Raw genomic sequence first — 21,280 nt, 5'->3', positions numbered from 1 at the left:
ATGTGTTAGTAGTTTCACGTAAGTAGAAAATGTTGCATGACTGTGTTTGATTCTACGTTTGACTTGCATTGACTGGTAGTGGTAGGTGATATTTTTGTGCTTAAGTTGTGCTTAAGCTTGTAACACCCTACCATTCAGAGTCTTATTCTTAAGTCATAATTCAGAGATGACAAGGTATTACGACCTCTAAAAATTAAAATTTAGTACATATAGTAGTGTGAATAAAGTTTATAACTAGGAGCCTTTAAAGAAAAAGGGGTAAAACAAAATCGCAACTCGAAAGCGCAACACTTCGATCGAAAACATGACGAACAAGGATAAACCAACACGAGATTATATATACCAAGTAGTGTCAAAAACATGAATATCAAAACTCATAATCCGGTTGCGAAGATAACCGGTCTGAGTATAGCAATATATACAAGTAAATAAAATAGGAAACCCCAAGAAAACCCAAAGGAACATAAATACAAGAAAACCTATTCTCCAAAATCCCCTCTAGAAGGAGTCATCCCAGTTTGTATTATTCAGTGGAGATAAAAGTATCTAAACAAAACATATAAACCAAAATGGAGTCCCGAGAACAAGGATCTTTGCTAATTCAGAAGTCTCCAGCATGCTTCAGCGAGAAGCCTCACGTCCTGCATCTGAAAACCACAAAATCTGCATGGGTGAGAACCAGAAGTTCCCAGCATGGTAACAGTTCCCACATATATAACATGTAATATCAGAGGAAAGCCGAAGGCAATCCTAGAACTTCCTCCAGATAAGATCAAAGCTTATAAACAAGCTAAACCATAAATGGCAACTGAAAAAAGATCCTTCAGTGTAACTAATACTTTCCATTCCAATCCTTCAAACCTTCTAACCACCAACAGGAGTATAATATGGCAAACACAGTTATATCAGACAAGAGATATACAAATAGGAACATATAAGGCATTTAGACAATTAGTAGGTAATATGCAGTCAAATAGGCAATCTCAAACAATTCACATAATATGCATATGATAAATGCCTGTCCCTAATGGCTGATGATATAATATGTCGGTTATATAGCCAACCCGACAAGTCCCGGTAGCTAACCATTGGATTGTCCCTCTGTCGCGCATCCCCAACTCAAGTTATACTCAACATAATCGTGATCATAATCATGATCCATATCCAACACCCTCACTGGTGTATATTCACGGGGGCGAGCTCATCCGGAACTTTCACGGTGTCCGACCACACTTACGACATAGGGTCAACAGAGTCTCGAGTCTCCACCTGGAGCACGTGGTGGCTAGCCACTGCTTTCTTCTAGGGAAACTCGTGTCTCAGATTGTGGAAGTGCAACATTCATATTTCATTCAGTAGCATATATGCATTTATACTCGGCCATAATTCAATAATGGCACCGCCGTAACATGGCAATAACTCAGCCATTCGGCTCATGGTTAAATCCATAACCAGCCAATTTATCAACAAATAGAGCCTTTTGGCTCATGGCACATCAAGCACTTCCACCGCCATCCTCCGCATCTCATATAATCATCTTTGATCCTTATTGATCATTCATTTTTCCCTTGCTTCACTCGCAAGTTACCATATCCCCTAGCTCCTTTTCTCATTGCTAGGCGTATCATAATGACTTAAGTCATAAGGGATGAGGTCGGAGGCTTAAAAGTATGAAATTTGGCTTTAAAAACTCAAAAATCAACTTTGGGATGAAAACAGGTCCACGCGTACGCGTCCTCCACGCGCACGCGTGGATGGCCAAAAGTTCATCGACGCGTACGCGTGATTGGCAGAAAAGCAGGGCGACACGTACGCGTCAGCCACGCGTACACGTGGGTGCATTTTTTGCTTCTCGCACAAAACCAGCATAGTGCTCGCGCAACTCTCGGAAATTTTGGCTGGGCAACCATTTCCGCACATCGACGCGTACGCGTGGGTGGTGCACGAAATTGTGATCATCAACAATGGCGCCAAAGGACTTTGAGCTCTTAAACATGAATCACACTTTGTCACAATTCTGCACAACTAACCAGCAAGTGCACTGGGTCGTCCAAGTAATAAACCTTACGTGAGTAAGGGTCGATCCCACGGAGATTGTCGGCTTGAAGCAAGCTATGGTCATCTTGTAAATCTCAGTCAAGCGGATTCAAATGGTTATGGAGTTTAAGATGATGAAAATAAACATAAAATAAAGATAAAGATACTTATGTAATTCATTGGTGGATTTCAGATAAGCGTATGAAGATGCTTTGTTCCCCTTGAACCTCTGCTTTCCTGTTGCCTTCTTCCAATCATTCATACTCCTTTCCATGGCAAGCTTTATGTTGGGCATCACCGTTGTTAATGGCTACATCCCGTCCTCTCAGTGAAAATGGTCCTGATGCTCTGTCACAACATCGGCTAATCAGCTGTCAGTTCTCGATCATGTCGGAATAGGATCCATTGATCCTTTTGCGACTGTCACACGCCCCACAATCGCGAGTTTGAAGCTCACAGTCATCCCTTTCCAGATCCTACTCGGAATACCACAGACAAGGTTTAGACTTTCCGGATCTCAGGAATGGGCGCCAATAATTCTAGCCTATACCACGAAGGTTCCAATCTTAGATTAGAAGCCTAAGAGATATGCATTCAAGCCATTGCTAGTAGAACAGAGGTGTTTGTCAGGCACATGTTCATAGGTGAGAATGATGATGAGTGTCACAGATCATCACATTCATCAAGTTGAAGAACGAATGAATATCTTGGAGAAGAAATAGACTTGAGTTGAATAGAAAAATAATAGTACTTTGTATTAATTCATGAAGAACAGCAAAGCTCCACACCTTAATCCATGGTGTGTAGAAACTCCACCGTTGAAAATATATAAGAACAAGGTTCAGGCATGGCCGTAAGGCCAGCCCCAAACGTGAAAAGGTTTGTGTATATGATCTGTGTATGATCTGTGTGTCAAAATACAATAGCAAAAGGTCCTATTTATAGAAAACTAGTAGCCTAGGGTTACAGAAATTAGTAATTAATGCAGGAATCTTCTTCCGGGCCCACTTGGTGTGTACTTGGACTGAGCATTAAAGCTTCCATGTGTAGAGACTTTTTTTTGGAGTTAAACGCCAGCTTTTGTGCCAGTTTGGGCGTTTAACTCCAGCTTTTGTGCCAGTTTTGGAGTTAAACGCTAGAATTCTTGAGCTAACTTGGAACGCCTGTTTGGGCCATCAAATCTCGGGAAAAGTATGGACTATTGTATATTGCTAGAAAGCCCAGGATGTCTACTTTCCAACGCAATTGAGAGCGTGCCAATTGGGCTTCTATAGCTCCAGAAAATCCACTTTGAGTGCAGGGAGGTTAGAATCCAACAGCATCTGCAGTCCTTTTTCAGCCTCTGAATCAGATTTTTGCTCAGGTCCCTCAATTTCAGCCAGAAAATACCTGAAATTATAGAAAAACACACAAACTCATAGTAAAGTCCAGAAAAGTGAATTTTAAATAAAAACTAATAAAAATATAATAAAAACTAATTAAAATATACTGAAAACATACTAAAAACCATGCCAAAAAACGTATAAATTATCCGCTCATCACAACACCAAACTTAAATTGTTGCTTGTCCCCAAGCAACTGAAAATCAAATAGGATAAAAAGAAGAGAATGTACAATAAATTCCAAAAACATCTATGAAGATCAGAATTAATCGGATGAGCGGGGCTTTTAGCTTTTTGTTTCTGAACAGTTTTGGCATCTCACTTTATCCCTTGAAGTTCATAATGATTGGCATCTATAGGAACTCAGAATCCAGATAGTGTTATTGATTCTCCTAGTTAAGTATGTTGATTCTTGAACACAGCTACTTTATGAGTCTTGGCCGTGGCCCTAAGCACTTTGTTTTCCAGTATTACCACCGGATACATAAATACCACAGACACATAACTGGGTGAACCTTTTCAAATTGTGACTCAGCTTTGCTAGAGTCCCCAATTAGAGGTGTCCAGGGTTCTTAAGCACACTCTTCTTTTTGCTTTGGACCTCGACTTTAACCGCTCAGTCTCAAGTTTTCACTTGACACCTTCACGCCACAAGCACATGGTTAGGGACAGCTTGGTTTAGCCGCTTAGGCCAGGATTTTATTCCTGTGGGCCCTCCTATCCACTGATGCTCAAAGCCTTGGATCCTTTTTATCACCCTTGCCTTTTGGTTTAAAGGGGTATTGGCTTTTTCTGCTTGCTTTTCTTTTTCTTTCTTTTTTTTTCGCATATATCTTTTTTTCTGCAAGCTTTTCACTGCTTTTTCTTGCTTCAAGAATTAATTTTATGATTTTTCATATCATCAGATAACATTTCTCCTTTTTTCATCATTCTTTCAAGAGCCAACAATTTTAACATTCATAAACAATCAAATTCAAAAATATGCACTGTTCAAGCATTCATTCAGAAAAACAATAGTATTGCCACCACATCAAAATAATTAAACTGTTTTAAAATTCAAAATTCATGTACTTCTTTATCTTTTTCAAAAAACATTTTTCATTTAAGAAAGGTGATGGATTCATTTTCATAGCTTTAAGGCATAGACACTTAGACACTAATGATCATGTAATAAAGACACAAACATAAATAAACATAAGCATAAAAATTCGAAAAACAGGAAAATAAAGAACAAGGAAATTAAAGAACGGGTCCACCTTAGTGATGGCGACTTGTTCTTCCTCTTGAAGATCTTATGGAGTGCTTGAGCTCCTCAATGTCTCTTCCTTGCCTTTGTTGCTCCTCTCTCATGGTTCTTTGGTCTTCTCTAATTTCATGGAGGAGAATAGAATGCTCTTGGTGTTCCACCCTTACTTGTCCCATGTTGGAACTTAATTCTCCTAGGGAGGTGTTGATTTGCTCCCAATAGTTTTGTGGAGGAAAATGCATCCCTTGAGGCATCTCAGGGATTTCATGATAAGGAGTGTCCTCATGCTCTTGGTGAGGTTCTCTCACTTGCTCCATCCTTTTCTTAGTGATGGGCTTGTCCTCATCAATAAGGATTTCTTCCTCTATGTCAATTCCAGCTGAATTGCAGAGGTGACAAATGAGATGAGGGAAGGCTAACCTTGCCACAGTAGAGGACTTGTCCGCCACCTTGTAGAGTTCTTGGGATATAACCTTATGAACTTCTACTTCCTCTCTAATCATCATGCTATGAATCATGATAGCCCGGTCTATAGTAACTTCAGATCGGTTGCTAGTAGGAATGATTGAGCGTTGGATGAACTCCAACCATCCCCTAGCCACGGGCTTGAGGTCATGCCTTCTCAGTTGAACTGGCTTCCCTCTTAAATCTCTCTTCCATTGAGCTCCCTCTTCACATATGTCCATGAGGACTTGGTCCAACCTTTGATCAAAGTTGACCCTTCTAGTGTATGGGTGTGCATCTCCTTGCATCATGGGCAAGTTGAATGCCAACCTTACATTTTCCGGACTAAAGTCTAAGTATTTCCCTTGGACCATTGTAAGCCAATTCTTAGGATCCGGGTTCACACTTTGATCATGGTTCTTGGTGATCCATGCATTGGCATAGAATTCTTGAACCATTAAAATTCTGACTTGTTGAATGGGGTTGGTGAGAACTTCCCAACCTCTTCTTCGGATCTCATGTCGGATCTCCGGATATTCGCCCTTTTTTAGCTTAAAAGGGACCTCGGAGATCACCTTCTTCTTGGCCACAACTTCATAGAAGTGGTCTTGATGCACCCTTGAGAGGAATCTCTCCATCTCCCATGACTCGGAGGTGGAAGCTTTTGCCTTCCCTTTCCTCTTTCTAGAGGTTTCTCCGGCCTTTGGTGTCGTAAATGGTTATGGAAAAACAAAAAGCTTTAGCTTTTACCACACCAAACTTAGAAGGTTGCTCGTCCTCGAGCAAAAGAAGAAAGAAGAGAGTAGAAGAAGAAGAAATATAGGAGATGGAGTGGGTTTTGTGTTTCGGCCAAGGGGGAAAAGTGGTGTTTAGGTTGTGTGAAAATGAAGGAGTGAAGATGGGTTTGTATAGGAGTGAGAGGGGTGTGTATGGTTTGGCCATAGAGGGTGGATTTGGGAGGGAAAGTGGTTTGAATTTGAATGGTGAGGTAGGTGGGGTTTTATGAAGGATGGATGTGAGTGGTGAAGAGAATGGTGGGATTTGATAGGTGAGGGGTTTTTTTGGGGAAGAGGTATTGAGGTGATTAGTGAATGGGTGAAGAAAAAAGAGAGTGGTGGGGTAGATGGGGATCCTGTAGGGTCCACAGATCCTGAGGTGTTAAGGATATCTCATCCCTGCACCAAGTGATGTGCAAAATGCCCCCTTTCTGCCAATCCTGGCGTTAAACGCCAGGCTGCTGCCTATTTCTGGCGTTTAACGCCAGCTTCTTGCCCATTCCTGGCGTTAACCGCCAGTCTGGTGCCCTTTTCTGGCGTTAGATGCCCAGAATGGTGCCAGACTGGGCGTTTAACGCCCATTCTGCTACCTTTACTGGCGTTTAAATGCCAGTAACTATCTCCTCCAGGGTGTTCTGTTTTTCACTTTGTTTTTGCTTTTTTAATTGTTTTTGTGACTTCACATGATCATCAACCTACAGAAAATATAAAATAACAATAGAAAATAGAAAATTATCATAGAATAGTAACGATTGGGTTGCCTCCCAACAAGTGCTTCTTTAATGTCAATAGCTTGACAGTGGGCTCTCATGGAGCCTCACAGATGTTCAGAGCAATGTTGGAACCTCCCAACACCAAACTTAGAGTTTGAATGTGGGGGTTCAACACCAAACTTAGAGTTTGGTTGTGGCCTCCCAACACCAAACTTAAAGTTTGACTGTGGGGGTTTTGTTTGACTCTATATTGAGAGAAGCTCTTCATGCTTCCTCTCCATGGTAACAGAGGGATATCCTTGAGCTTTAAACACAAGGGAGTCTTCATTCACTTGAATGATCAATTCTCCTCTGTCAACATCAATCACAGCCTTTGCTGTGGCTAGGAAGGGTCTGCCAAGGATGATGGATTCATCCATACACTTCCCAGTCTCTAGGACTATGAAATCAGCAGGGATGTAATGGTCTTCAACCTTTACCAAGACATCCTCTACAAGTCCATAAGCCTGTTTCTTTGAATTGTTTGCCATCTCTAGTGAGATTCTTGCAGCTTGTACCTCAATGATCCCTAGCTTCTCCATTACAGAGAGAGGCATAAGGTTTATGCTTGACCCTAGGTCACACAGAGCCTTCTCAAAGGTCATGGTGCCTATGGTACAAGGGATTGAGAACTTTCCAGGGTCCTGTCTCTTTTGAGGTAATCTCTGCCTAGTCAAGTCATCCAGTTCTTTGATGAGCAATGGAGGTTCATTCTCCCAAGTCTCATTACCAAATAACTTGGCATTTAGCTTCATGATTGCTCCAAGGTACTTAGCAACTTGCTCTTCAGTGACATATTCATCCTCTTCAGAGGAAGGATACTCATCAGAGCTCATGAATGGCAAAAGTAAATTTAATGGAATCTCTATGGTCTCAGCGTGAGTGGTATCCGAAACTGCTACTCAGATTAGGTTGTAAAATTATTTGTTCGTTCTTTCCCTGGCAATGGCACCAAAAACAGATGCACAGAACCATGGTCCAAACATAACTTCACAACTTCGCACAACTAACCAGCAAGTGCACTGGGTCGTCCAAGTAATAAAACCTTACATGAGTAAGGGTCGATCCCACGGAGATCGTTGGTATGAAGCAAGCTATGGTCACCTTGTAAATCTCAGTCAGGCAGATATCAAATAGCTTTGGAGTTTTCGAAAATAAATAATAAATAAATAGAAAATAAGGATAGAAACACTTATGTAATTCATTGGTGAGAATTTCAGATAAGCGTATAGATATGCGTTCGTCCCTCTGAACTTCTGCTTTCCTGCTGTCTTCATCCAATCAGTCTTACTCCTTTCCATGGCTGGCTTTATGTAAAGACATCACCTTTGTCACTGGCTACTTTTTATCCTCTCTGGAAAATGGTCCGATGTGCTGTCACTGCATGGCTAATCGTCTGGAGGCATCACCGTGATCAATGGCTGCGTCCTATCCTCTCTATGAAAATGGTCCGATGCGCTGTCACTACATGGCTAATCATCTGGAGGTTCTCGATCATACTGGAATAGGATTTACTATCCTTTTGCGTCTGTCACTACGCCCAGCACTCGCGAGTTTGAAGCTCGTCACAGTCATTCAATCCTTGAGTCCTACTCGGAATACCACAGACAAGGTTTAGACTTTCCGGACTCTCATGAATGCCGCCATCAATCTAGCTTATACCACGAAGATTCTGATTAAGAGATCCAAGAGATACTCATTCAATCTAAGGTGGAACGGAAGTGGTTGTCAGGCACGCGTTCGTGGGGAATGATGATGATTGTCACGTTCATCACGTTCAGGTTGAAGTACGAATGAATATCTTAGAAGCGGAATAAGTTGAATTGAATAGAAAAACAGTAGTACTTTGCATTAATCTTTGAGGAACAGCAGAGCTCCACACCTTAATCTATGGAGTGTAGAAACTCTATCGTTGAAAATACATAAGTGATGAAGGTTCAGGCATGGCCGAATGGCCAGCCCCCAAACGTGATCTAGGATAGCATACAACTGATCAAAGATGTCTAATACAATAGTAAAAGGTCCTATTTATACTAAACTAGTTACTAGGGTTTACAGAAGTAAGTAATTGATGTATAAATCCACTTCCGGGGCCCACTTGGTGTGTGCTTGGGCTGAGCTTGAATGTTACACGTGCAGAGGTCATTCTTGGAGTTGAATGCCAGTTTGTAACATATTTCTGGCGTTCAACTCTGGCTTGTAACGTGTTTCTGGCGTTTAACTCCAGACTGCAGCGTAGAACTGGCGTTCAACGCCCTTTTACGTCATCTAAACTTGGCCAAAGTATGGACTATTATATATTGCTGGAAAGCCCTAGATGTCTACTTTCCAACGCAATTGGAAGCGCGTCATTTTGAGTTCGGTAGATCCAGAAAATCTACTTTGAGTGCAGGGAGGTCAGAATCCAACAGCATCAGCAGTCCTTCTTCTACCTCTGAATCTGATTTTTGCTCAAGTCCCTCAATTCCAGCCAGAAAATACCTGAAATCACAGAAAAACACACAAACTCATAGTAAAGTCCAGAAATGTTAATTTAACATAAAAACTAATAAAAACATCCCTAAAAGTAACTAGATTCTACTAAAAACATACTAAAAAATGCCAAAAAGCGTATAAATTATCCGCTCATCACAACACCAAACTTAAATTGTTGCTTGTCCCCAAGCAACTGAAAATCAAATAGGATAAAAAGAAGAGAATATACTATAAATTCCAAACTATCAATGAAACATAGCTCCAATCAGATGAGCGGGACTTGTAGCTTTTTGCCTCTTGAATAGTTTTGGCATCTCACTTTATCCATTGAGATTCAGAATGATTGGCATCTATAGGAACTCAGAGTTCAGATAGTGTTATTAATTCTCCTAGTTCAGTATGATGATTCTTGAACACAGCTACTTTATGAGTCTTGGCCGTGGCCCTAAGCACTTTGTTTTCCAGTATTACCACCGGATATATAAATGCCACAGACACATAATTGGGTGAACCTTTTCAGATTGTGACTCAGCTTTGCTAAAGTCCCCAATTAGAGGTGTCCAGGGTTCTTAAGCACACTCTTCTTTTGCTTTGGACCTTGACTTTAACCGCTCAGTCTCAAGTTTTCACTTGACACCTTCACGCCACAAGCACATGGTTAGGGACAGCTTGGTTTAGCCGCTTAGGCCAGAATTTTATTCCTTTAGGCCCTCCTATCCACTGATGCTCAAAGCCTTGGGATCCTTTTTATTACCCTTGCCTTTGTGTTTTAAAGGTTATTAGCTTTTTGCTCTTGCCTATTGGTTTTAAGAGCTTTTGCCTTTTTCTGCTTGCTTTTTCTTTTTCTTTTTGTTTTAAGGGTTATTAGCTTTTTGCTCTTTGCTGCTTTTTCTTGCTTCAAGAATCAATTTTATGATTTTTTAGATTATCAAATAACATGTCTCCTTGTCATCATTCTTTCAAGAGCCAACATATTTAACATTCTTAAACAACAACTTCAAAAGACATATGCACTGTTCAAGCATTCATTCAGAAAACAAGAAGCATTGTCACCACATCAATATAATTAAACTAAGTTCAAGGATAAATTCGAAACTCATGTACTTCTTATTCTTTTGAATTAAAACATTTTTCATTTAAGAGGGGTGATGGATTCATAGGACATTCATAACTTTAAGACAAAATTACTAAATACTAATGATCATGTAATGACGACACAAACATGGATAAGCACTTAACATAGAGAAAATGAAAAACAGAAAATTTAAGAACAAGGAATGAGTCCACCTTAGTGATGGTGGCGTTTTCTTCTTGAGAAACCAATGATGTCCTTGAGCTCTTCTATGTCTCTTCCTTGTCTTTGTTGCTCCTTCCTCATTGCTTTTTGATCTTTTCTAATTTCATGGAGGATGATGGAGTGCTCTTGATGTTCCACCCTTAGTTGCTCCCAATAATTGTGTGGGGGAAAATGTATCCCCTGAGGTATCTCATGGATCTCTTGATTTGCAGTCAAATGTTCTACCACTGAGCTATAGATCCTTGATGGAAGCTTTTGGTTTCCCTTTAAAAAAAAGCTATGCTTTTACCACACCAAACTTAGAATGTTGCTCGCCCTCGAGCAAAAGAAGAAAGAATAGATGAAGAAGAAGATGTGGAAAAAAAACTAGGATTATGAGGAGGGAAGGTGGGGATCCTGTGGGGTTCACAGATCCTGAGATAATCCTGTGAGGTCCACAGATCTTGAGGTGTCAAGGATTTACATCCCTGCACCAATTAGGCATGTAAAATGCCTTTCCACACAACTCTGGGCGTTCAGCGCCAGATTGATGCTTGTTCTGGGCATTGAACGCCCATTTGTTGCCCATTTCTGGCGTTGAACGCCAGAACCATGCTTGTTCTGGGCGTTCAGCGCCAGCTCTTCTCCAGGGTGCAATTCTGGCGTTCAAACACCCAGATGCTGCTCATTTTGGGCGTTCAGCGCCAGAACTATGCTCTGTTCTGGCATTGAACGCCAGCCAGATGCTTCTTACTGGCGTTTAAACGCCAGTGAGATCCTCCTCCAGGGTGTGATTTTTCTTCTGCTGTTTTTGATTCCGTTCTCAATTTTTTGATTTATTTTGTGACTCCACATGATCATGAACCTAATAAAACATAAAAAACAATGAAAATAAAAATTAGATAAATAAAAATTGGGTTGCCTCCCAACAAGCGCTTCTTTAATGTCAATAGCTTGACAGTGGGCTCTCATGGAGCCTCACAGATGTTCAGAGCATTGTTGAGACTCCCCAACACCAAACTTAGAGTTTGACTGTGGGGGCTCTGGTTGACTCTACAGTGAGAGAAGCTTTTTATGCTTCTTTTCCATGTTTACAGAAGGATGACCTTGAGTTTTCAACACAAGGGAGTCCTCATTCAATTGAAGGACTAGTTCTCCTCTGTCAACATCAATCACAGCTCTTGCTGTGGCTAGGAAGGGTCTTCCTAGGATGATGGATTCATCCTCTTCCTTTCCAGTATCCAAGATTATAAAATCAGCAGGGATGTAAAGGCCTTCAACCTTTACTAATACGTCCTCTACTTGTCCATAAGCCTGTTTTCTGGAATTGTCTGCCATCTCTAGTGAGATATTAGCAGCTTGTACCTCGAAGATTCCCAGTTTCTCCATTACAGAGAGGGGCATGAGGTTTATTCCTGAACCAAGGTCACATAGAGCCTTCTCAAAGGTTATGGTGCCTATGGTGCAAGGTATTAGGAACTTTCCAGGATCCTATTTCTTCTGAGGCAATCTCAGTTGATCCAATGCATTTAATTCATTGGTAAACAAGGGAGGTTCAACTTCCCAAGTCTCAATACCAAATAATTTGGCATTCAGCTTCATGATTGTACCAAGGTACTTGGTAACTTGCTCCTTAGTAACATCCTCATTCTCTTCAGAAGAGGAATACTCATCAGAGCTCATGAATGGCATAAGGAGGTTTAATAGAATCTCTATGGTCTCTAGTTGAGCCTCAGATTCCTTTGGTTCCTCAGGGGGACACTCCTTATTGATCACTGGACGTCCCAGGAGGTCTTCCTCCTTGGGATTCACGTCCTCCTCCTCTTTTGTGGTTTCGGCCGTGAAGGTCATTTCAATGGCCTTGCACTCTCCTTTTGGATTTTCTTCTATATTGCTTGGGAGAGTACTAGGAGAGATTTCAGTGATCCTTTTACTCAGCTGGCCCACTTGTGCCTCCAAATTTCTAATGGAGGACCTTGTTTCATTCATGAAACTTACAGTGGCCTTAGATAGATCAGAGACTAAGTTTGCTAAATTAGAGGCATTTTGTTCAGAGTTCTCTGTCTGTTGCTGAGTGGATGATGGAAAAGGCTTGATATTGCTAAACCTGTTTCTTCCACCATTATTAAAGCCTTGTTGAGGCTTTTGATCCTTCCATGAGAGATTTGGGTGATTTCTCCATGATGGATTATAGGTGTTTCCATATGTTTCACCCATGTAATTTACCTCTGCTATTGCAGGGTTCTCAAGATCATAAACTTCTTCTTCAGAAGATGCCTCTTGAGTACTGTTGGATACAGCTTGCATTCCATTCAGACTCTGAGAAATCATATTGACTTGCTGAGTCAATATTTTATTCTGAGCCAATATGGCATTCAGAGTATCAATTTCAAGAACTCCCTTCTTCATAGACGTCTCATTACTCACAGGATTCCTCTCAGAAGTGTACATGAACTGGTTATTAGCAACCATGTCAATGAGTTTTTGAGCTTCTGCAGGCGTTTTCTTTAGATGAATGGATCCACCTGCAGAAGTATCCAATGACATCTTAGCTAATTCAGATAGACCATCATAGAATATATCCAGGATGGTCCATTCTGAAAGCATGTCAGAAGGACACTTTTTGGTCAGTTCCTTGTATCTCTCCCAAGCTTCATAGAGGGATTCACCTTCTTTCTGTCTGAAGGTTTGAGCATCCACTCTAAGCTTACTAAGCTTTTGAGGAGGAAAGAACTTGGCTAAGAAAGCCTTGACCAGCTTATCCCAAGAGTTCAGGCTATCTTTAGGTTGAGAATCCAACCAGATTCTAGCTCTGTCTCTTACAGCAAATGGGAAAAGCATGAGCCTGTAGACTTCAGGATCTACTCTATTAGTCTTAACAGTATCACATATCTGCAAGAATTCAGTTAAGAACTGAAAAGGATCTTCATATGGAAGTCCATGAAACTTGCAGTTTTGCTGCATCAGAGAAACTAGCTGAGGTTTCAGCTCAAAATTATTTGCTCCAATGGTAGGGATGGAGATGCTTCTTCCATATAAATTGGAATTTGGTGCAGTAAAGTCACCAAGCATCCTCCTTGCATTATTATTATTTTCGGCTGCCATCTCCTCTTCCTGTTTGAAAATTTCTGAAAGATTATCTCTGGATTGTTGTATTTTAGCTTCTCTTAGTTTCCTCTTCAGAGTCCTTTCAGGTTCTGGATCTGCTTCAACAAGAATATTCTTGTCCTTGCTCCTGCTCATATGAAAAAGAAGGAACAGAAAAATAATAATAATAGGGATCCTTTTTACCACAGTATAGAGGTCCCTATGTGAGTAAAAGAAAAGAAGAGTAGAAAAAAAGAAGAAGAAAAAATCTGAACTCAGAGAGAGAGGGTTCGGATTTTTGGTGAGTGAGGGAGAGATGTTAGTAGATGAATAAATGAATAGAAGGAGATGAGAGAGAAAGAGGATTTTTGAAAATAATTTTTGAAAAAGAGTTAGTGATTTTCGAAAATAGTTTTTGAAAAAGGTTAGTAATTTTCAAAAATTAAAATAATTAGTTAATTAAAAAGAAATTTTGAAAAAGGGGGAAGATATTTTCGAAAATTAGAGGGAGAGTTAGTTAGGTAGTTTTGAAAAAGATAAGAAACAAACAAAAAGTTAGTTAGTTAGTTGCAACAAATTTTGAAAATCAATTTTTAAAAAGATAAGAAGATAAGAAGTTAGAAAAGATATTTTAAAATCAAATTTTTGAAAAAGATATGATTTTGAAAAAGATAAGATAAAAAGATATTTTTGAAAAGATATGATTGAAATTAGTTTTGAAAAAGATTTGATTTTTAAAATCACAATTAATGACTTGATTCTCAAGAAATCACAAAATATGATTCTAGAACTTAAAGTTTGAATCTTTCTTAACAAGTAAGTAACAAATTTGAAATTTTTGAATCAAAGTATTAATTGATGATGTTATGTTCGAAAATTATGATATAAAATGAAGAAAAAGATTTTTGAAAAGTATTTTTATAATTTTCAAAAATAAATAAGAAAAATGAAAAAGATTTGATTTTTGAAAAAGATTTTGAAAAAGATAAGATTTTCAAATTGAAAATTTGATTTGACTCAAAAAAAAACTAGATTTTAAAAATTTTTGAAAAAGTCAATCCAAATTTTCGAAATTTATGAGAGAAAAAGGGGAAGATATTTTTTTGATTTTTGAATTTTTTTTTATGATGAGAGAGAAAAACATGAAAATAATGCAATGCATGAAAATTTTGGATCAAAATAATGAATGCATGCAAGAATGCTATGAATGTCAAGATGAACACCAAGAACACTATAAATGTCAAGATGAACACCAAGAACATATTTTTGAAAATTTTTTATGCAAAGAAAACATGCAAGACACCAAACTTAGAAATTTTGCATGTATGGACACTATGAATGCAAAAATGCACATGAAAAACAAGAAAAGACACAAAACAAGAAAACATCAAGATCAAACAAGAAGACTTACCAAGAACAACTTGAAGATCATGAAGAACACTATGAATGCATGAATTTTTTCGAAAAATGCAAGATGAATATGCAATTGACACCAAACTTTCAACTTGACTCAAGACTCAAACAAGAAACATGAAATATTTTTTATTTTTATGATTTTTTTATTTTTTTTGGATTTTTGTATATTTTTTCGAAAAAAACATATAGGAAAAAGAAAATAAGGATTTCAAAATTTTTAATATGAATTCCAGGAATCTTGTACTCTTAGTCTAAAGCTCCAATCCGAGGGTTAGGCATGGCTTAATAGCCAGCCAAGCTTTAGTATGCTATTACATGCATCAGCTAATTTGCTAAGAAAGACAAAGAAGCTCTTCTCTTGAGTATAAGTGAAACCTCAGTCCAAAAGAATTTAGACATGGCTTTACAGCCAGCCAGGCTTCAACATGCTTTATGAAACACTAGAATTCATTCTTAAAAATTCTAAAGAAAAATATATTTTTGAAAACATTTTTTTTTTCGAAAACAAATGAGAAATTTTTGAAAGATTTTTGAAAAATTTTTGAAAATAAAACAAAAAGAAAATTACCTAATCTGAGCAACAAGATGAACCGTCAGTTGTCCAAACTCAAACAATCCCCGGCAACGGCGCCAAAAACTTGGTATGCGAAATTGCTACTCAGATTAGGTTGTAAAATTATTTGTTCGTTCTTTCCCTGGCAATTGAACCAAAAACGGATGCACAGAACCATGGTCCAAACATAACTTCACAACTTCGTACAACTAACCAGCAAGTGCACTGGGTCGTCCAAGTAATAAAACCTTACGTGAGTAAAGGTCGATCCCACGGAGATTGTTGGTATGAAGCAAGCTATGGTCACCTTGTAAATCTCAGTCAGGCGGATATCAAATAGCTTTGGAGTTTTCGAAAATAAATAATAAATAAATAGAAAATAAGGATAGAAACACTTATGTAATTCATTGGTGAGAATTTCAAATAAGCGTATAGAGATGCGTTCGTCCCTCTGAACTTATGCTTTCCTGCTGTCTTCATCCAATCAGTCTTACTCCTTTCCATGGCTGGCTTTATGTAAAGACATCACCTTTGTCACTGGCTACTTTTTATCCTCTCTGGAAAATGGTCCGATGTGCTGTCACTGCATGGCTAATCGTCTGGAGGCATCACCGTGATCAATGGCTGCGTCCTATCCTCTCTGTGAAAATGGTCCGATGCGCTGTCACTACATGGCTAATCATCTGGAGGTTCTCGATCATACTGGAATAGGATTTACTATCCTTTTGCGTCTGTCACTACGCCCAGCACTCGCGAGTTTGAAGCTCGTCACAGTCATTCAATCCTTGAGTCCTACTCGGAATACCACAGACAAGGTTTAGACTTTCCGGACTCTCATGAATGCCGCCATCAATCTAGCTTATACCACGAAGATTCTGATTAAGAGATCCAAGAGATACTCATTCAATCTAAGGTGGAACAAAAGTGGTTGTCAGGCACGCATTCGTAGGGAATGATGATGATTGTCACGTTCATCACATTCAGGTTGAAGTACGAATGAATATCTTAGAAGCGGAATAAGTTGAATTGAATAGAAAAACAGTAGTACTTTTCATTAATCTTTGAGGAACAGCAGAGCTCCATACCTTAATCTATGGAGTGTAGAAACTCTACCATTAAAAATACATAAGTGATGAAGGTTCAGGCATGGCCGAATGGCCAGCCCCCAAACGTGATCTAGGATAGCATACAACTGATCAAAGATGTCTAATACAATAGTAAAAGGTCCTATTTATACTAAACTAGTTACTAGGGTTTACAGAAGTAAGTAATTGATGTATAAATCCACTTCCGGGGCCCACTTGGTGTGTGCTTGGGCTGAGCTTGAATGTTACACGTGCAAAGGTCATTCTTGGAGTTGAACGCCAGTTTGTAACGTATTTCTGGCGTTCAACTCTGGCTTGTAACGTGTTTCTGGCGTTTAACTCCAGACTGCAGCGTAGAACTGGCGTCCAACACCCTTTTACGTCGTTTACACTTGGCCAAAGTATAGACTATTATATATTGCTGGAAAGCCCTGGATGTCTACTTTCCAACGCAGTTGGAAGCGCGCCATTTTGAGTTCTATAGCTCCAGAAAATCCACTTTGAGTGCAGGGAGGTCAGAATCCAACAGCATCAGCAGTCCTTCTTCTACCTCTAAATCTGATTTTTGCTCAAGTCCCTCAATTTCAGCCAGAAAATACCTGAAATCACAGAAAAACACACAAACTCATAGTAAAGTCCAGAAATGTTAATTTAACATAAAAACTAATAAAAACATCCCTAAAAGTAACTAGATTCTACTAAAAACATACTAAAAACAATGCCAAAAAGCGTATAAATTATCCGCTCATCAGTGAGCCTCAGATTCCCATGGTTCCTCATTAGGGAACTCCATGGAGGTTAGTGGGCGTCCATTGAGGTCTTCCTCAGTGGGAATCACTGCCTCTTCCTCCTCTCCATGTTCGGCCATGTGAGATGTTGTTATGGCCTTGCACTCTCTTTTTTGATTCTCTTCTGTATTGCTTGGGAGAGTGCTAGGAGGGAGTTCAGTAATTTTCTTACTCAGCTGACCCAATTGTGCCTCAAAATTTCTAATGGAGGACCTTGTTTTAGTCATGAAACTTTGAGTAGTTTTGATTAGATCAGAGACAATGGTTGTTAAGTCAGAGGAGTTTTGCTTAGAATTCTCTATTTGTTGCTGAGAAGATGATGGAAAAGGCTTGCTATTGCTAAACCTGTTTCTTCCACCATTGTTGTTGTTGAAACCTTGTTGAGGTCTCTGTTGATCCTTCTATGAGAGATTTGGATGATTTCTCCATGAAGGATTATAGGTGTTTCCATAGGATTCTCCCATGTAATTCACCTCTTCCATTGCTGGGTTCTCAGGATCATAAGCTTCTTCTTCAGAGGAAGCTTCCTTAGTACTGCCTGTTGCTGCTTGCATTTCAGACAGACTCTGAGAAATCATATTGACTTGTTGGGTCAATATTTTATTCTGAGCCAATATGGCATTTAGAGTATCAATCTCAAGAACTCCCTTCTTCTGAGTTGTCCCATTATTCACAGGATTCCTTTCAGAGGTGTACCTGAATTGGTTATTTGCAACCATTTCAATGAGTTCTTGAGCTTCTGCAAGCGTTTTCTTCAGATGAAGAGATCCTCCAGCAGAGCTATCCAATGACATCTTGGATAGTTCAGACAGACCATAATAGAAGATTCCTATGATGCTCCATTCTGAAAGCATGTCAGAAGGGCACCTTCTGATCAATTGCTTGTATCTCTCCCAAGCTTCATAGAGGGACTCACCATCCTTCTGTCTAAAGGTTTGGACTTCCACTCTAAGCTTACTCAATTTTTGAGGTGGAAAGAACTTTGTCAAGAAGGCATTGACTAGCTTTTCCCAAGAGTTCAGGCTTTCCTTAGGTTGTAAATCCAACCATGTTCTAGTTCTGTCTCTTACAGCAAAAGGAAAGAGCATAAGTCTGTAGACTTCAGGGTCAACCCCATTGGTCTTGACAGTGTCACAGATTTGCAAGAACTCAGCTAAGAACTGATGAGGATCTTCCAATGGAAGTCCATGAAACTTGCAATTCTGTTGCATTAGAGAAACTAATTGAGGCTTAAGCTCAAAGTTGTTTGCACCAATGGCAGGGATAGAGATGCTTCTCCCATAGAAATCAGGAGTAGGTGAAGTAAAGTCACCAAGCACCTTCCTTGCATTGTTGGCATTGTTGTTGTTTTCGGCTGTCATGGTTTCTTCTTCCTTGAAAAGCTCTGTTAGGCCCTCTAAAGAGAATTGTTCTTTAGCTTCTCTTAGCTTTCTCTTCAAGGCATTTTCAGGTTCCGGATCAGCTTGAACAAGTATGCCTTTATCTTTGTTCCTGCTCATATGAAAGAGAAGAGAACAAGAAAGTAGGGAATCCTCTATGTCACAGTATAGAGATTCCTTGAGGTGTCAGAGGAAAAGAAGAATAGAAGGAGGAGGTGGAGAAGAGGGAATTCAAACTTATCAAGAGGGACAGAGTTCGAATTGCACCTTGATGAGGAGTCTTAGTCCCTTAAATAGAAGGATGTGAGAAGAGGGGAAGAATTTTCGAAAATAAATTAAAAAGATTTTGAAATAATTAAAAAGAAATTTGAAAATTTGATTGAGATTTTCGAAAACTAAGATTGGGAAAGAAATCAAGTGATTTTTGAAAAAGATTTTGAAATCAGAAATTAAAAAGATATGATTGAAAATTAATTTTGAAAAAGGGTGTGATTGAGAAGATATGATTGAAAATCAAATTAAAAAGAGAAGGTTTTGAAACTAAAGTTGATTACTTGACTAACAAGAAATTAGAAGATATGATTCTAAAATTTAAAATTTGATCCTTTCTTAATAGGCAAGTAACAACTTGAAAATTTTTTAAGTAAATCTTGAATTGAAGCAAGGATTTTTGAAAATAGTAAAAATAAATATAAAATGGAAAGAAATTGATTTTGAAAGAGATATGATTGAAAAGATATGATTTGAAAAAGATTTGATTTTGAAAAATTATGAAAACTTGAAAAAAATGTGAATTAAAAACAAAATCTTCCCTCTAGTGTCATCCTGGTGTTAAACGCCCAGAATGGTGCCCATTCTGGCGTTTAACGCCCAAATCTCTACCTTTTTGGGCGTTAAACGCCCAGCCAGGTACCCTGGCTGGCGTTTAAACGCCAGTTTTCCTTCTTCACTGGGCGTTTTGAACGCCCAGCTTTTTCTGTTTGATTCCTCTGCTGAATGTTCTGAATCTTCAATTCTCTGTATTATTGACTTGAAAAGACATAGTTTTAAAAAATATTTTTGAATTTTTGATGATGGGAATCAATAAAAAATGCAACTAAGATCAAATAAACAATGCATGCAAGACACCAAACTTAAAAGTTTGTATACTAAGGACTATAACAATGTAAAAATGCATGTAAGAAACAACAAAACATACAAAACAAGAGAATTTGAAGATCAAAGCAATGAAATCATCAAGAATAACCTGAAGATCAATGAAGAAAAATATGTATAAATTTTCAAAAATTAGAAGGATAAAGACATGCAATTGACACCAAACTTAAAATTAGACAATAGACTCAAACAAGAAACATAAAATAATTTTGGTTTTATGATTTTAAAATTTTTTTGTATTTTTTTCGAAAATTATATAGAAAATAAAATAAAGAGAATCAAAACTTTTAATAAGAATTCCAGGAATCATGCAATGTTAGTCTAAAGCTTCAGTCTAAAAAGATTAGACATGTTTGGCCAAGCTTCAGCAGGGCATTACATTCAATAGCTAAATTGATGAGAATCAATCAGCTTTTGTGATGATAAGAACATCACCTTGAAACTCTAGAATTCATTCTTAAAAATTCTGAAAAAATAAAAAGAAAAAAATACATAAACTAAGCAACAAGATGAACCGTCAGTTGTCCAAACTCGAACAATCCCCGGCAACGGCGCCAAAAACTTGGTGTTGTTGCCGGACCAAACTTGGCACTGTTGTTGCCGGAAACAAATGCAAAATTATTGTTCGTTCATTCGTTCCTTCCCCGGCAACGGCGCTAAAAACTTGGTGCACGAAATTGTGATCATCAACAATGGCGCCAAAGGACTTGGAGCTCTTAAACGTGAATCACACTTTGTCACAATTCTGCACAACTAACCAGCAAGTGCACTGGGTCGTCCAAGTAATAAACCTTACGTGAGTAAGGGTCGATCCCACGGTGATTGTCGGCTTGAAGCAAGCTATGGTCATCTTGTAAATCTCAGTCAGGTGGATTCAAATGGTTATGGAGTTTAAGATGATGAAAATAAACATAAAATAAAGATAGAGATATTTATGTAATTCATTGGTGGATTTCAGATAAGCGTATGAAGATGCTTTGTTCCCCTTGAACCTCTGCTTTCCTGTTGCCTTCTTCCAATCATTCATACTCCTTTCCATGGCAAGCTTTATGTTGGGCATCACCGTTGTCAATGGCTACATCCCGTCCTCTCAGTGAAAATGGTCTTGATGCTCTATCACAACATCGGCTAATCAGCTGTCGGTTCTCGATCATGTCGGAATAGGATTTATTGATCCTTTTACGTCTGTTACACGCCCCACAATCGCGAGTTTAAAGCTCGTCACAGTCATCCCTTCCTAGATCCTACTCGGAATACCACAGACAAGGTTTAGACTTTCCGGATCTCAGGAATGGCCGCCAATAATTCTAGCCTATACCACGAAGGTTCCAATCTTAGATTAGAAGCCTAAGAGATATGCATTCAAGCCATTGCTAGTAGAACAGAGGTGTTTGTCAGGCACATGTTCATAGGTGAGAATGATGATGAG

The 21,280-nt window shown here is 38.9% G+C and overlaps 2 non-coding genes across 2 annotated transcripts; both read left to right on the top strand.

Annotated features, from left to right (window-relative positions):
* Window positions 1-12,989: 12,989 nt before the first annotated feature.
* On the top strand, window positions 12,990-13,097 carry LOC148579519 (small nucleolar RNA R71). Its single transcript, XR_015895299.1, has one exon. It is a non-coding gene; the product is annotated as a small nucleolar RNA R71 (small nucleolar RNA).
* Window positions 13,098-18,165: 5,068 nt separating this feature from the next.
* LOC148579518 (small nucleolar RNA R71) lies at window positions 18,166-18,273 on the top strand. The gene has a single exon (XR_015899589.1). It is a non-coding gene; the product is annotated as a small nucleolar RNA R71 (small nucleolar RNA).
* Window positions 18,274-21,280: the final 3,007 nt, after the last annotated feature.

The sequence above is a fragment of the Arachis ipaensis genome, chromosome B10 (assembly GCF_059453495.1).
Source record: "Arachis ipaensis isolate K30076 ecotype BB chromosome B10, ASM5945349v1, whole genome shotgun sequence".
Classification (NCBI taxonomy): Eukaryota; Viridiplantae; Streptophyta; class Magnoliopsida; order Fabales; family Fabaceae; genus Arachis; species Arachis ipaensis.
This window is presented reverse-complemented; position numbering and strand designations above follow the sequence as displayed.